The following is a 5840-nucleotide window of genomic DNA, read 5'->3' as shown; positions in this document are numbered from 1 at the left end:
CACCCACCCCCTGTATCCCTATAAGAGCTAGGCCCCTGCCCCTGCGAGGACAGAGAGATGCCCGTCCCTGCCCTCCCTTCGTCGATTGTGGACTAATAAAGCTACCTCGTGTGGAACAGCTATACGGCCCTCTCATGTCTCTCTGGTCTGGCCTGGAGGCTGCCCTGCAGAGCTGAGCTGAAATCACGAGCAGACAATCACTGAAGAGCTGACAGCTTCTGCACGGGCCCTCCTGCCAGCAGCTGAGGGAAGACACCGGGCTTCGGGAAGACGATCTCTCTTGGGACCGTCTCTCCGGACCGGTCACAGCTTCCTCGGTCAGAGATACTGACCCTTCAACAGCTGCCATAAGAGACTGAAAAACTGCTGTTCAAGTTTTATTATCCTCTAGGACCTCTGCAAAGGATTTGATTCTTTGTATAGCTGTAGGGGCTTCATGGTTGCAGATCTTCTTGATTTGCAGCTAGTGTATCAACTATAAAAACTACTTTTTTTGTTAATTAAAAGCTTCTTACAGAGGTGTCTTTTCTAAGTTTACAAAAAATACTGTCCAGCTTTACTGTAAAAGTGGTGTGATCAGTTCTACATTCGAACTGTCCTGGGATTTTCAAACTGGAAATAAAATTTCAGTTATAGTTTCGTATTGATACACACTTCTTTTAAACATGCTTGAGAGTTTCATAAAATTATTTCAAGCTTCTCATAAAGTTGTAAAGACAAAGCTTATTAATTCTAAATTACGTTGAGTCTTTTTCTTCTCTCAGTTATAAACTCTTGAGGATGGTGGTGCTTCAGTAGTATAATGCATCAAGCCAGGGGCGGTGCAGGTGTTAATTACATTTTTAAAAGTAATAATTAAATAGTTTTTACTTCACACTGAGACCCTGAACTCCATGCAGCAAGTTAATTGAATTTAGTAGTAGGAAAATAAGAGAATAAATCTGGATTGCAGAAGGCACTGCCAGAAATCTGTGACTAGAGTGATTGGAAAATAAATTGATACTCTTTTCACACACTTTTCTTAGTTGCTGTTTCATTTAATCTTGATAAGGGAGGTTGGACAAGATGTCGTTTTAAAGTTCTCTTCCAACCCAACCCATTCTGTGAACCTTCTATAAGGGCATGGACAAGCTGCCTGCATCATCTAGTACATACCAGTTTTATCAGTGCAGTATAATTCATCACTATTTCTATAGCTCCTCTGCAGCCTCATCCTTGAACAGTGAAAGAGAAAACAGTTCTTAGGCAGTTCTCATGACAGTACAGTAATTTTTCCAGCTGTTGTGTACTGCAGAAGTTGCTCTGCCTACTGAAACTCTGAAATCATGTATTTCCTTCCTAGTAGGAAAAAAAATTGCCCATGCATTGCCCATGAAAACCTTTGCACTATTTAAGAGACCCTCCAAGCATGTTCTGTGATGTCTTAGGTAGAAGCCGCACAGGTGTACTACTGGAGAAACAGAGAACCTTGCAAGGAAAGGGCATCTCTATATCAGATTGTAACAAGGAATATAATGTGGTTCGTAAAACAATTTTATCTCATTGTCAGACTGAGTGATGAATGTGCCGGTTTTGACTGGAGTAAATTTAAATTTTTTCACAGTAGCTGGTATGGGGCTGTGTTTCTGACTTGATGAAAACAGTACTGGTAATACACAGATGTTTTAGTTATTGCTAAGCAGTGCTTATTCAGTATCAAGGCCTTTTTTGCACCTCACCCCATCCCACCAGGCATCCTAGGGATGGCTGAACATCTGCCTGCCAATGGGAAGTGGTGAATGAATCCGTGTTTTGCTGTGCTTGTATGTGTGGCTTTTGCTCTCCCTATTAAACTGCTTTTATCTTGAACCATGAGTTTTCTCACTTGTATTCCTCTGATTCACTCCCCCATTCTGCTGTGGAGGGGAGGAGTGAGCGAGTGGCTTTGGAGCTGAGTTGCCAGCTGGGGTTAAACCATGACATGACCTTTCAGCTACCTTCTTTCACTTCTTTTTTTTGTTTGTTTTTTTTTAATTGAATCTCTTTTCATGTACTTTTTGGTGCTGCTAAGTTGATACCAGAAGAAAAGAGGACATTTTTACTATCTACATTTTCCTAAAACACATACTATGCAACATTGTGAACACTCAAAAAATCTACACTTGGAGATTTTCAGAACAGAAGATTTTCAAAAGAGACATGATCTTGTAATGGCAACCTGAAGTCAACTGAAGCCAGAAGCATCACACTTGCCAATTCTTTGTCTGCCACGTATGCAGCTGATCTGATTCGCAGTAGAACTGTCCACATTTAGTCCTAAACAGAAATCCTCTGTAGTTCAAAAAAATTAAAATTCTGGGCTTTTAAAAAAGGAAGCAAAGTACAAAAGGGAGATCTCTCACAAAAGGACTGAGTTTCTCTGGGAACTGAGCAAGCATTTCTCCAGAAGATTTCTACTGAGAACAGCAGGGCTATCAAGTAGCACTTTTATGTCTCTTATTCAGATAAGGCTGTTGTGCAGTGTTTGCTGCATTTTCCCTCTTCCAACACAAGGCAGAGAATGTTTCTAAACTGCACATTTGTGTCTCTTTCTCTTGGTGTTACCTATCTGCAGTAGCTTTTGCCATTTTGCATGTGTGTGCATGTGAGTATTATCTGAATGAACAAGTGCAGTCAGCAGTACTAGTTCTTACTGCAAAAGATGAGATAGGAAATATGAATATAATCCCTAATGCTAAGTTTATACTGTGGGGTTTTTTTAATCACTCTTCTTCCTTCATAGACATAGAGGGGAAATGCTGTCTCTAGAATACATTTAGAATGTGAATTACAGGCACAAAAATCTGCCTTGTTGGAAACATGCACTGTTTTTCACAGTTTGAGGTAGCAGTTTCACTGTCAGTAGGCACTGATTAGAGAGCAGGCAGGAATGTGCTTGGGGTCATACTGAACAGTGGTCTGTGATTTGCTGTCCTATTAGCAATGGCTGAATCTTGCCCAAGGTCCATGTACTTCTGGCATGGATGAACTTCGACTTGAGTGCGGGTTTGGGTCTGTATCTGGAAAACAGTGTAGACATATCTAAACTAGTCATGTTTATATAAAACCCAGCTAACAATGAGCATGCAGATAAGGCTTAAATTGAAACAAAAATCCTTTCTCCAATGCAAGATCAACTTTTTGAATGATAATTACAAGTCATCAGTTTTCTTTCACAGATACCAGTAATTGCCCTGGGGCACAATTCTTCAGGAAAGAAAACCTCCTTTTTACAGGTTCTGCCTCATTATCCCTAGGTAACTGCACTGCCGATAGGGATATACTGACATGCAAGCACGCAGGACTCAGTGACAGTAGAGAGTAGATGGGTGGTGGTAGTTACTTTATTTTGGGAAGGAAGGTGATCTCTACTTAGCTGGAAGATAAATTGACTTTTAATCACAGTCTGTCTTCCAGTAAACATATTTTTAAATCAGTCTCTGTTTTTCAGTTCAGTAAGCTCTGTTAAGCTACCAAGAAGTGCACCTATCTGCAGTGAATCAGTGGCGGGTTAAATTTATGTATAACAGAAATCACTGATACATACTAAGAAAAAGCTTTCTCTTTTAAAGACAACCAAGAATAACATATATCTTAAAATCATACTGAATCTGCCCTTCTCTGAGTTCTCATCTTGTAAATCTTGTTAAAAATGTTTATCATTAGAAAATAGTAAATTGGAAAACTAAATTTGATTTGTTTTGACTTTTTTTTTCCACTTTGTGCTGCACTTAATGTAGGGCAGAGTTATGTTTTCTGGCTAGGCAAGTGCATTTCTGAACCTCAGCTCTGTCTAATGAGCTAGCAGAATATCCTATTCATAGAATAACAGAATCCTTTAGGTTGGAAAAGACCTCTGATATCATCAAGTCCAATCCTTGACTGTTGACCACACTGTCAACTAAGCTATGGCACTAAGTGACACTTCCAGTCATTTGTTGAACACCTCCAGGGATGATCACTCCACCACCTCCCTGAGCAGTCCATTCCAAGTTTAACAATCCTCTCCGTGAAGAAATTTCTTCTGATGTCTCAATTCCTTTTGATGTCCAAAACTGGCACACCATCTTGTTTCCTCTATTTATGACACAAATCCTTATTGGAAAGGAGTCAGCCCTATTGGAATAACTTGATCTCTTCCTGATACTCATTGTAAATTGTGTATCTCCTGAATTCCAGCTCCAAACAACAGCACAGTGCCTGGTTGCAAACATCCCTACAGCCAGGCTGTGTTTGGACACCATATACCATCAGGTTAGAATCCAAGGCACTCAGAGATGGTTGGTCCATGCTTAGTAAGCACTGGGAAGACACTTTTAAACTGTAGTTCGCTTGTTTGTGTTTGTCTTTGAAACTGCAGAGAAATTCCTGGGACTACAATGTATGGTACTATTTTAAACAGATGAGAATCTGATGGCATTACAATAAATAATGTACTTTTTTGTGTGTAGTTTTCAACCAGGTTTAGAATCCTAGTGTGTTTTGTTATTACATGCGACACTCACACATTTACTCACTTCATTCTTTCATTTTAAAGCTATCTTCCTTCAAAAACAGATCAGCAGCCCATGCTAGCTTTATATTTTCTGAGCTTACTATTTCTTCTTTTAGGTGGGACATGTCTAAAAGTAAGTATTCCAGTTGTTTGTAAAAGTGCTAGAATTATCCCTGTAGACTGCAATGTGGTTGCAGTCCCTATAGTGCAATAAAGTTTTGGCATAAAAAGCTCAGAATGCAACAAAATCAGAATGCACTGTATAAAGTACTGAATACTTTCATGAAGGCAACAGCGTTCACTCATTGCTTCAACAAGCTCATTTTTACTGCTGACCTGTATGACAAAAGGGGAGGTCCTCATTCTCTCTAGACACCTAAAGAACTGTGTAGTTTCAAATGTAAAAAGTTATTTGTGGTCCTTGATGGAAGATACTGTATGTTTGGGGTTTTTTTTAAGATTTGCTGTTTTGAGTGGAGGATTTACCACTGGTTGAGGTAAATCATACATTTAGTAGAAGTCATAGTTATAACATCAGTGTTCCTAGTAACTGAATTTTACTCACAATATTGAATCTCAGAATGGTTTGGGTTGGAAGGGACCTTACAGATCACCTAGTTCCAAACCTGCCATGGGCAGAGACACCTTGCTCTAGACTAAAGCCCCATCCAACCTGGCCTTGAACACTTCCAGAGATAGGGAGTCCACAACTTCTCTGGCCAACCTGTTCCAGGGCCTCCTCACCCTCACAGTAAAAAAAATTCTTCCCAATATCCAATCTGAACCTGCTCTATTTCAGTTTGAAGCCATTCCCCCTTGTTCTGTCACTGCACACCCTTGTCAAAAGTCCCTCACAGCTCTCTTTGAAGCCCCCTTCAGGTACTCAAAGACCACAATAAGGTACCCCCAGAAGCTTTCCTTCTCCAGGCTGAACAACCCCAACTGGTCTGTCAGCCCACTGATAACCTTGGTGGCTCTCCTCTACTCTCACTCTAGCAGGTTGTGCCAGTTTTGACAAATTTGGAGGAAAATATCCTCTGATAGAAGGCAGGTTACAACCATTCCTCCCCCACCAGGTTTGGGGGGAAAAAAAAATTCCTCTGAGGAAAGTGAAAGAGATAAAAACCCTATTTATTTAACAAACACACAGGAAAAGAATAATAATGCTGAATAAGAAAACCTCTCGCTGTGGAGAAAAACCTGGGAAGATTTCAGAGTCCTTCTGTAGGTGTGGTCTCTCTCCTCCTCCTCAGAGCTGGGTCAGTGTGGGCCCACCTCCAGGGCCTCGGTGGAAAATTCTCCCAATGTGTTCTGATGTTGAAGCAGT

Source organism: Corvus hawaiiensis, chromosome Z (genome assembly GCF_020740725.1).
Source record: "Corvus hawaiiensis isolate bCorHaw1 chromosome Z, bCorHaw1.pri.cur, whole genome shotgun sequence".
Classification (NCBI taxonomy): Eukaryota; Metazoa; Chordata; class Aves; order Passeriformes; family Corvidae; genus Corvus; species Corvus hawaiiensis.
This window is presented reverse-complemented; position numbering follows the sequence as displayed.